Source organism: Nannobrachium achirus (genome assembly GCF_963921795.1).
Source record: "Nannobrachium achirus genome assembly, chromosome: 15".
Taxonomy (NCBI): Eukaryota; Metazoa; Chordata; class Actinopteri; order Myctophiformes; family Myctophidae; genus Nannobrachium; species Nannobrachium achirus.
In genome coordinates this window covers 26,617,272-26,628,809 of record NC_137822.1, presented here as the reverse complement: position 1 = coordinate 26,628,809, position 11,538 = coordinate 26,617,272, and the positions used below count along the sequence as shown (strand labels likewise).

Genomic DNA, 11,538 nt, shown 5'->3' with positions numbered 1-11,538 from the left:
GAATCCAGGGAAAAAATAATTTTAATTCTCCGACCTACGGTTCAAGAGTTACGAGGCAAGTGGTCCGTTATAGCGCCACCATGTGGCCAAGTGAAATGCTTTTGGGGATTCGTTGAGTTTGCCACCCCCGACCTGTGGTTGAAATTCAGTGTTGACTGGACCTTTTGTTTGTGATTTATGGCTATTGTTTGCCAAACAAGCCCATCCCGCTAACTTTAGAAGCGCGTTACGAACGAACGGTACGGACGATCAAAATATCCCTTGAGTATGTTCATTGCATGGCTTCATAGATCACGTGTACCGGTTTTTAAGACATTTGAAGAAAATATGTAGGAAAAGGAGCAAAAAGTGTGTTTCGGAGAAAATTCAAGATGGCGGAAAATCTATCCTGGCGCAAATGGGCGTGGCCTATATGGGGAGATGCGTCTTGGCCCAAGGAATCCGGGGAAAAAATAAGTTTAATTTTCCGACCTACGGTTCAACAGTTACAGGCCAAAACGTACACTGGGCTGTTATAGCGCCACCATGAGGCCAAATGACGCTATTATTTTTTATTTATTCCTTGTAATCATTATGAACCTCCTCTCTGAGTCTTGAAACTGTAGCCCCTATGGTTTGCGAGAGAAAAATTATTGAATGCGATTCCCATTATAAGTCAATGGGGACAGGTAAGGGTTAATTAATTTCTTAATAAATTCATATCAATTAAACTATAGAACCTTTCTCTTAGCAAGTTGATAGCACACGATTCCCGCGTAAGCCGGTCGATTTGACATATGGCGCGAGTGTGTGGTGCAAAAACTGTGGGAGGAGTAGCGTGCCAAACTTTGGGGAAATACATGAGTGTGTGTGTGCATGTCTGGCTTAAGTATGAGTGATAACAATAAGTCTGCCCATGCTATGCATAGGCACACTTAACTATAATTGACAGAGTCAATTTTGACAAGTGTGCCTGCAGTGCGCGACCTTGTGCAGCGGTTTGGACGGTGAGACAATCCGCCAAGCCCGTGTTTCGTTGTGAGAGGGTCGGTCCCCGTGAAAAACGCGTTCTGGCACGAAACGGTTACGTTTCGCGCGTTTGTGACGCCCCCTATGGGTCGAAGTGGAAATGCTTTTGGGGAAACGTTGAGTATGCCACCCGCGACCCGTGGTTAAAATTCAGTGTTGACTTGACCTTTTGTTTGTGATTTATGGCTATTGTTAGCGAACGGGCCCCTCCCGCTAACTTTGGAAGCGTGTTACGAACGAACGGTACGGATTATCGAGATATCCTTTGACTATGTTTATCGCATGGCTTTAAAGATCATGTGTACCGGTTTTTAAGACATTTGAAGAAAATTTGTAGCAAAAGGAGTAAAAAGTGTGTTTAGGAGAAAATTCAAGATGGCGGAAAATCTTCCCATGTGCAAATTGGCGTATCCTATATGGAGAGATGCGTCGTGACCCAAGGAATCCAGGGAAAAAAGAATTGTAATTCTGTGACCTACGGTTCAAGAGCTACGAGGCAAGCGGTCCGTTATAGCGCCACCATGTGGCCAAGTGGAAATGCTTTTTGGGATTCGTTGAGTATGCCACCCCCGAACTGTGGTTGAAATTCAGTGTTGAATGGACCTTTTGTTTGTGATTTATGGCTATTGTTTGCAAAACGGGCCCCTCCCGCTAACTTTGGAAGCACGTTACGAATGAACGGTATAGACTATCGAAATATCCTTTGACTATGTTTATCGCGTGGCTTCATAGATCACGTGTACCGGTTTTTAAGACATTTGAAGAAAATATGTAGGAAAAGGAGCAAAAAGTGTGTTTCGGAGAAAATTCAAGATGGCGGAAAATCTATCCTGGCGCAAATGGGCGTGGCCTATATGGGGAGATGCGTCTTGGCCCAAGGAATCCGGGGAAAAAATAAGTTTAATTTTCCGACCTACGGTTCAACAGTTACAGGCCAAAACGTACACTGGGCTGTTATAGCGCCACCATGAGGCCAAATGACGCTATTATTTTTTATTTATTCCTTGTAATCATTATGAACCTCCTCTCTGAGTCTTGAAACTGTAGCCCCTATGGTTTGCGAGAGAAAAATTATTGAATGCGATTCCCATTATAAGTCAATGGGGACAGGTAAGGGTTAATTAATTTCTTAATAAATTCATATCAATTAAACTATAGAACCTTTCTCTTAGCAAGTTGATAGCACACGATTCCCGCGTAAGCCGGTCGATTTGACATATGGCGCGAGTGTGTGGTGCAAAAACTGTGGGAGGAGTAGCGTGCCAAACTTTGGGGAAATACATGTGTGTGTGTGTGTGTGCATGTCTGGCTTAAGTATGAGTGATAACAATAAGTCTGCCCATGCTATGCATAGGCACACTTAATTATAACAGTGTGATGTCATCAAGTTGTGATTTGCAATACAAACCTTACCCCAAAATCAATCATATTTCCACACAACTCCTCTACGGTATATTAATGACATAATTCAATAATGAAAATGGGTGGCCTTTAATTATGTACCAGAAGCTCGGCCGCCCTTCGAGCTACCAGACAATCAATGCTGCAAGGGTTTGCTGCACAAGCACAGCCTGTGATTTTCATTATGTTGCAAGGTGTCTAGATTCAAGGGTCTTTTGCTATATTCTTGGTTCACAACTGCACAGCGTGCACAAAAGGTCGTCAGGTTCAGGACTCGAACCTGTGAGGGCTGGATTACCAGCCTAGGTGCCTGGACCTATGGTCCAGGCCCAAAGGTCATTGGGATTGGGACAAGATGCTTCCATCTTGGTTCAGAACCCCATGCAGTATTGTAGTAGCATGTTGTAGTAGCATGTTATAATGGTCTGACTGTAGGCTAACTAAGCGTTGTGCCAGAGTGCTAGTTGTGTCTCTTTTGTTATTCCTTCCCTATAACTCCCTCTCTTTGTAAATCCTTATGAGATCTCTCAAGAAATTTGTGAATGTCCATTTTTTCTTCCCGACGTACCTGTAGGCAAAATAAGCAGTGAGGGAAGCCATAATTAGGGAGGAGGACGTCTGCAAAACGATAAGGCTCCATGACCTGCACCAACGCAGTTCTTCATCATCAGGGTCGAGCACCTCTGGCTCTGGGGTGTCTATGCACGATGGAGGTGCAGGGAACTTCCCATCTTGTTGACATGTTAATGACCTCATTCCACTGAGCGTGAAATTCTCTTTGCATCTATATGTCACGATATCCCCATAATCATAAACCTCTTTGACCGGACTGTACTTAATGGCATTCACGACATCTGGTGGCGGATTACATGTCACCCTTTCACATACGGGCAGTCCACTCATCCACCCATCAACCCCACAAGTAATTTCATTTTTGCCCACCAAATTGTAACCAGGATTGCAACGTGCCACAGCCTTGTCACCAAACAGAGTGCCGGTGTGGTAATCTATTGTTCCGTTTAGCAGAGCCCCAAGGGACCCACAGTCCCTCCTCTTGCAGGTCAACGTCACGGGGGTCCACGTGCCAGCGGAGGTGCAGGTACTTATCCGGCTGCCTCCTGTGCTTATATAGCCAGCCATACAGTCAAAGGTAACTTGAGAGTCGTACGGAAAGGTGGTGATTCCAATGTATTCGTCGCTCAGAGTCGTGTTCTTTGGTGGCGTAGGTGGGGGACAGGTTATTGCGGCTGGGTCTTTGCATCTCGGAAGTGGAGGGTTCCATTCACTGTTCATTTCACATTTCACTCGTTTTGAGCCGACTAGAACAAATTCATCCAAGCATTGGAAAATCAGCCTATCCCCATATAAATATGGGGGAACAGCTTGCCCAATTATTCGAGTTTTATCATTGTCCAGAACAGGACTTGGACAACTGACCATTATACAAGCTGGAGGATCTGGATGAAATGTTCCATCAGCTTCACATTTTAATGAACGTGTTCCATTAAGTGTGAAATTGGTCTTACATGAGTATGTGACAATGTCTCCAAGATCATACTCTTCTTTGACGGGACTGTAATTATTTGAGTTTGGAATCTCTAGGGGTGGATTACATTTTACTGTAAATGATCGATGTGGCAAATTCATTATTCCGTAATCTCTCAAAATCGTATTACGTCTGGGACAGTCTTGAGCATGAGTGCTGCCTGGAAGGCCAAAGGTGATTATTAGTAACACTAATAGTCTCACAACTGCTCGGCTGATGGCCGCAGGCGCAGGACCCCTGTTCGGGTCCTGCAGGTCATGAGGGAGCCCAGGACCTCCTGGCCTCCCCCTTCCTTTGAAATTGTCTCTACGTACATGGGTCATGGTGTCCTCACACTTATCAGCCTCACTACTCCTCCTTGATAAACTGTCTCCCTCACCAAGCCAAAGACATCCCACTTATAGGGGGCTCTGGTCTGACATCATACTCACAAAAATGGTTGTCATGGACCCCTAACTACACCGATTTGCAGATTTTTCACACTCAATCATTTCTTGTTAAAGGTTACAAGAAATTGAACTCAATGGACTTTTGGGGTTTGGGGATAGAAAAGGTTACAGAAAAAGTCCATTGAACTCAATAGACTTTTGGGGTTTTGGGTTTACAAAAAATGTTTACAGGAAAAGGTCCATTGAACTCATGCAGAACTTTGTTGTATTGCTACTATTTATAATACAAGCAGTAATGTAAATAGTAAGTAATTCATTACCCATAGGAATTCAGGGAGAACATTTTATATCATACGTGTCGATGAACTACCAACTTATCCATCCATGTGATAGATTCTAGCTGAAGATTACCCTGAATTGATAAGAGATGTCCTTTTTCCCAAAATGTGGCTGTGGGGTATAAAGTGAGACAATTGCTTTGGGGTCAAGCAAGACATTATCTCACATTACCCCAACATGATAGACAGCGAGAAAGCTGTAAAAACCTGATTCCCTGTATCCATTTCTGATTGGTTTAGTAAAAAAACAATCAGATCCTGGATCGGGAATCAAACCGGCGATGCCACTAGGCATCCATGCCCATGTGGCGATGCATAAGTGGTATGCACCTGGACCAGTAGGCCAGCGGGCACCCCTTTATAGTAGTAAGTGGATCACTTTGCCCCCTTGATTTCTCTGGACTGTCTCAGTTTATCCCGGCAAGACCACTTTTTTTTTTAAACAATCGTATGTTCGCTGCCTTTTGTCTTGAATACATTCTGAACTTCCATTGTTAGGAAACATCCCAAATTACTGGGAAATGTGTAAATTGAACTGATATATCTTTTAGTTCGCCTAGAGGGGAACAAATGTAAAAAGTGTTTACCCCACTCTCCCCTATACAAATTTGTAATGAGAAAAATACAAGCACACATACAGTAAGTTTGAACAAAATGTGTAGCTCAAAAAATGTGGAACTAATAGGGTGCCAAAGTGGCTGTGATAGCTAAAGCGAGCCCACAATTAACTCATGAATAGCATCGCTCACCTCACACTAGGTATGATTTTTTAAATATATCTATGGCCAACTGCATGATAGCTAATGCCAGCCGCATATTGACAAGTCCCCTGGCCACACCCACAGTGGGCACGGCCTTAATGCTTAATATTAACATCTCTGCCATAGGTGTCACACACCCATTAATATCAGTATAGCTGTATCTGTGTTTCTTATATCTCAGTACTTTAAGACCTGCCATGTTTTTAATCTGAACTGGAAAATATACAATAATTTGGGGATAAACCTAACCAGCACACTCAACCTAGTATTTTATGTGTAACAATAAGTTACTATTATCATTTGTGAAATTAGTCAGAATTACAATTTTATTTAAGCTTTATTGCAGGCAAATTAGAATAGAGAATCAAAATAAGCTATAAATAACAAAGACATATTAAATGCAAATAAAAAGACACATTTGACCAACTGGATAGACGCCAGGGTAGACGCCAGTCCTGTATGAACTGTTAACTCCTTATCAGTGAACCTGTCCGAAGGAACAAAAATACGTTTTACTCTTATGTACCTGTACAAAAAGTACAACCTTTAACCTTGGTAACCTGTATAGTGCTATAATGGATAACTTCCTTTTCCTCTCCCTAGAAACTCATAGTACCCAGAATCAAAGTATATAGGATACTATATAAAGTGGTTACTATTACTTTGTGGAAATGTTTTCTCACACACAGATCACAGATAAAGCAACACTTTTCTAGTTCTTGTTTTTACGAGCTGTAAACAATGCAAACAATTCAGTTCAGTCAGTCATACAAGGACAAGTCAGGCTTCTAGGTCAATAAATGCCATTGGTTGGGAGCTTGTCAATCAAGCTAGTCTTTCCTTTCCTACAGAATACCTTACTTTATCATCCATTTTAAAATACATGGGACCATAATAAAAAAATATATCATGGTGATTAAAAGAAGCCAAGTATTTATGACAATGTTTAAAAAGAACATCTACTTGAATAGAGAGTTATTGTTTCTGACAACAGCATGGGGAAACAGCGAAATACTTTCATAAAGTATTTATTTAACGTCTTTTAAGCCTCTGACAAAGCCACCCCGGCTTGTTAGGAATCATGATAATATTCAAACCATGTGAAAACAACGATTAATTAGAAAGCTGAAAAAAAGGGCAGGGTACAAGACTTTGTACATTATTTTCAAAATTGCAGACGTCGATTTCACCGGATGTACATGTTTAGCAGTATGGGTAATGCAGTAAAACATGTTTTTACTAGAACTAGAGTGATTGCATACATACTCGGGGGTTTAGGAGCATATAGAACCATTTTACAACCACACGCCTACTGGTAAGTGTTCATTGAATGGTTACGATTGTATGGCTGATAATGAAATCCCCTATGGGGTAAATGAATGGTCATTTTACTTCCGACACCTCACTGTGACGCTCTATATCATGCTGCATTTCTACCCTGCTTTCTGTCCTAATGTTGTCCTTATTTGGCCGTGGGAGGTAAGTTGTGCAGGGAGACTCCTACAGGCTGGGGTAGTGCCTGTCAGCGGGGCTGTTGAAAGGGAGGAGTAGGAAGGGGGCTCTAGGTCCTCCTGGTGGGGGCTCCTCACTGGCAGGTCAGCCAGGAGAAGATAACAGCAGGAGCAACACATAAATATGAGGGGAGGATTTGTTAAAAACATCAAAGAGTTGTCGCACACTTGTAGCTGCTAATGACAAGGACAAAAGGAAAACTAATTTGTCCTTAATAAAATTGCCATGGTAAACACAAGTGTGCAACAACTCTTCAATATTTTTCTTAGTATTTTTAACCTTGGCATAGCATCTGGTAGGATACATTGTCAAAAAGAGACTAAATTGAGAGACAAAAGGTGCCAGTATTGCAGAATGTGGATCAAAGCAGTGACAGTAAAACCATTTTGTGATTAGCAGGTTTGTCCTTGATGCACTTTGCCAACACAGCTGACTAGATGGGAGGGGTTGCAGGAACCGGAACGTCACCATCTGAGCTGGTCTCACCAACTCCCACCAGAGCCTTTGGCTGGGTGTCCTCAGCTCCATCTACGGCTGGAGGAGACTCTCCAGTCTGTAAGAGAAATGTGAAATTGATATTCAGTAAGGCAGTCAGTCATAGAAATGACAAAACCTTTCAGTGTTCAGTTTTCAAAGCATGGAAAGGAGAAATCTGAAACAATACCTGCTGAGTCACCATCTCCACCACAGTAGGCCCGTCACTTATCACCCTCATGGCCGTGACCTGGTTTGTCTTCTCATGGCGTCTGAGGAGAAAAATTGAAAAAAAAGAAGAAAAAAAAAAGAAAGAAAGTGACCTCTTGTTTAGCTAAAGGATTAAAATTGAAACTTGGGTAAAAATTGCACTTCTTGCAAACACGAAGAGTGATTGTTGAAAAGTGATTGCAACACCACACCTGTGACATGTCTTCCAGACCCCAGCAATCAGAGCGAGGTAGAGGACACCAATCAAGGCCATGAAGATGATGTTGGTGAAGTTGGTGAGAGGATTACTGAAGAATTGTTCTGGAGTTGGACTTGGAATTGGATCAGGAATTGGACCTAGACGGATGACAGAACATTTGTTGCTCAGTGGTTAATTTATAATACATACTTAAGACTGGTCACAATTCCCTCAAAGCAGATCAGTACTTACACTTCTCGAACACAGTCACTATAGTAAAAGAGCTCAGCCTCTTGAGGACATGCTTTGCGGTGCAGGTGTACTGTCCAGCATGGTCCCATGTGGCCCTGGGGATGACCAAGTTGGCCCTCTGCGTCCCAGCTGCCAGTGGTACGTGAGATCCGGCTTTCGTCCAAGTGATGACAGAGGGAGGGGAGCTCTCAGCCTGGCAGGTCAACGTCAGTGTGTCTCCTTCTCTCACTGAGGTTTTCCCGGTGATCATGGGCTGGGCCAGGCCTATGGGAAAGCAAACACACACACAACAATGTGTTTTACTTTCTCTAAACAAGTGTTGTTTGACCAAGGGTCCAGAACACAGTCAGTCATGTTCCAAATGGGTCAATTTGGTTAAATATTAATAATATTTCATACCTGTAACTTTGATAGGCTTTTTATTCATAAAAATATATGTGAATTGCTTTCCATTCCATATGCCAACAATTACAAGTTGATACGACCCTATGTCGGCCAATCTGATGTCGCTAATGACGAGGCTGGCATTCTTCTGGGTGACATCTGGCTCCAAGAGGGACACTCGACCTTTGAACTCATCCTGACCGGCATTGGCGTTGCCGGAGTGGAAGATCAAGGTAGAAGGATTGTCACCGCAGACATATATAGCTTCATCACACTTATACCATCTGAAAAACCGGGGTGTGAAACCAGGATCATGAATGAAAGAAGAGCCAATGGTCACAGTAATACCAACATCAGCATGGATTGGTCCATTCACGTCGTAGGTGAGCTCAAAGTCATCAGCATCTGTTTAAAGTAAAAACAGAAATAAATATCTCTGCCATTTTCTTGTTTTCTAATAATATTTCATTCTATGGAGTGTAAGGAAGTTCAAATCAAACCAAAAAGTCTGTATATCAGAACATAATTATGTAATTAGCAGGTTGGGATAGTCTTTGTAGCATGTTGATAAATAGATGGATCCCCCAGGAACACTGTGTGAGATCAAAAGAAGAGATTACCTGTCATGTCAATCATGTCAATCATCTGAGAGATGATGATGACCGTCATCAGAGTTGGACCCCACATCTTCAGTGCAGTCACAGCTTCTACCTGTGTGAGGAGAGGAGATATTGTGGGTTCAATGTACAGTGTGAAGCTGGTATGTGCAGACAGACAGCAGGACAAGTTACCTGACTTCAACTTCTTCCTTTTGGAACTTTATTTGTGCAGTGGTTGAAAAACAACATGGTATGTATGAAATATATATAGACTATATATATATATATATATATATATATATATATATATATATATATATATATATATATATATATATATATATATATATACGATATATATAACAACTGGTATATATAATATTATTAATACACAACTACCAGATCAATATACTGACCTATAACTATAGATGCCAGGTCAATACACTGATATATCACACTGTGATATCTGGTAAAAAAAAAAACTAAAAAAAAAACATGAGGAAACAGCCAGCTCTGTCTATGTGTAGTGCCGCACACCACCTGTGGGAGGCAGCAACACAATAGCCATTGGCTCGGCTCAGAGCCCTTTCTAATGTTAGAGAATGATGTGTCCCATTACACACTCTTAACACAACACACACACACACACACACACACACACACACACACACACACACACACACACACACACACACACACACACACGCGCGCGCCTGTTCCAAATCCCCGCCCACTCTCTTAAGGTGAATTATGCCCCAAGACTGTCACTACAGACTACACTACACCATTATTCAATAAATAATATTATGTTGACTAACTTGACTATAGTCTGTCTTAACAGTGTAACTGTCTAACTTCCATGTGGACTGTTCTCTTTTGAACTAAATGAAAACGAATTCCTCCCCCTGACCTTTCTATTGTAAATACCATTTATTTTGCATTGTGTTTTTACGACTGTTTTTCTGGTGATATTTTCTGCATAGTAGGTAGCCTATACTGTGTTCTATCTCTCTGTCATTCAATGTTATGAGTTTTAAAAAAAGGATCTTAACTGAATCCCATGGGGGTATCCTTAGTTGCCTAAGCTTGTACCAGTGAACGGTACTTTCAGCCTGTCATGAAACGGTAGCCGTTTCATGACATTGTGGTTCCTGTGGAAATAAGCCTCGGCTTTCTAGGATCTCCTTTTAGTTGACCTTGTACCAGTGATTTGTACTGTCATGAAACTGTACTTTTTTCTATTGCAAACTTCTAATAAATTCTTCAATCAATCAATCAATCAAAGCCTACCTTTTCTTATGCAAACCTCTAAATAAAGTCTCCAATCAATGAATCAATCAATCAATCAATCAATCAATCAACCAAAAACTAGAAAAAAGATTTAGTGCGCGCATGCACACACAGGCACACCGCAGGCAGAGAGATAGCCACTGGCGCAGAGCGCAACACGGGAACACGCACGCCGGTGCTTCTAGAAACACAAGCTCTCCCGATGCGATGCCATAAACACTGTTATAGGCTATTAAATGAAAAAGCAACATTCTCTCACACTGTCCGTCAGCTGCGGTGCATTAATTAATCCGTTTGACGGTTAATTAGCAAAGGAGTCATGAATAAATGGTAAAATAAAGCCTACTGTATACCTATTTATTTTCTTTTAATAAGCCTAATGCGCAACAGCACTACAGCATGCCAATTAAGACAATAGCCAATAGGCCTAGACCAAGGTTCCATTTTCTACACTGTTTTAGTTGATGTTGTCAATACTGTCCCAAAAAGAACCAATAAACAATAAATCGGATCTCTCAAGGCTTAAAATAGGCTACACCGGACAAAACCATACAACCATCAACAACAACCACCAATATAATAGCCTATTCAACCATCAAAGACTACACCATCATGCTTCAAAGACAACATTAGTAGGAACATATTCCAGCATTGGAGAAACCATCATCAGAGAAATCACAAATAAAAAAGTTGCTGATAAAATTAATGCATCTGCCAGCACACAGACTCTGCATCTTAATATCCTGTGTAGTGAATGTATTTACTTTTAGATTTTAATAGAATAAGGTTAATTACTTACGTTGAAAAAAATGATCGTCCCCCGTCTGTGAAGCAGTTCTCCAGGTGCAGTGGTCAGCAGAAGCTTCAGGACGAGACTATGTGATGAGAATGAGATCACCTGTACAGCCGCTCTTTACCTGGCCGCATCTCTGGGTGGGATGGAATGCAGGTTGTATTCTGATTGGCTACTGTCTGGTCTAGAGCGGATACGGAACTGGTGCGTGGGTGTAGTGTAGTGTGTGTGTGATCAGTACAGGTGTGCGTTCCACTTTGGCTCTTCTGCCTTTTTGGCACTGCACATCCGGCGGCTATAGGCGCAGTAGGCGGGCTGTAGCAGTGAGCGGAAACAAACCTAGGCTTTCCACACCTCGCATCAGGTTCTATTGCCTGGCGGT

At 41.9% G+C, this 11,538-nt stretch overlaps 1 protein-coding gene across 1 annotated transcript in view; it reads left to right on the top strand.

Annotated features, from left to right (window-relative positions):
* The window catches only part of LOC308300086 (putative flavin-containing monoamine oxidase A), a 599,107-nt gene extending 588,772 nt beyond the window's left edge, over window positions 1-10,335 (top strand). The window contains exon 13 of the transcript XR_013962799.1: window positions 10,265-10,335. The gene's annotated coding sequence lies outside the window, so the exon portion shown is untranslated. The remainder of the gene's footprint in view (window positions 1-10,264) is intronic.
* Window positions 10,336-11,538: the final 1,203 nt, after the last annotated feature.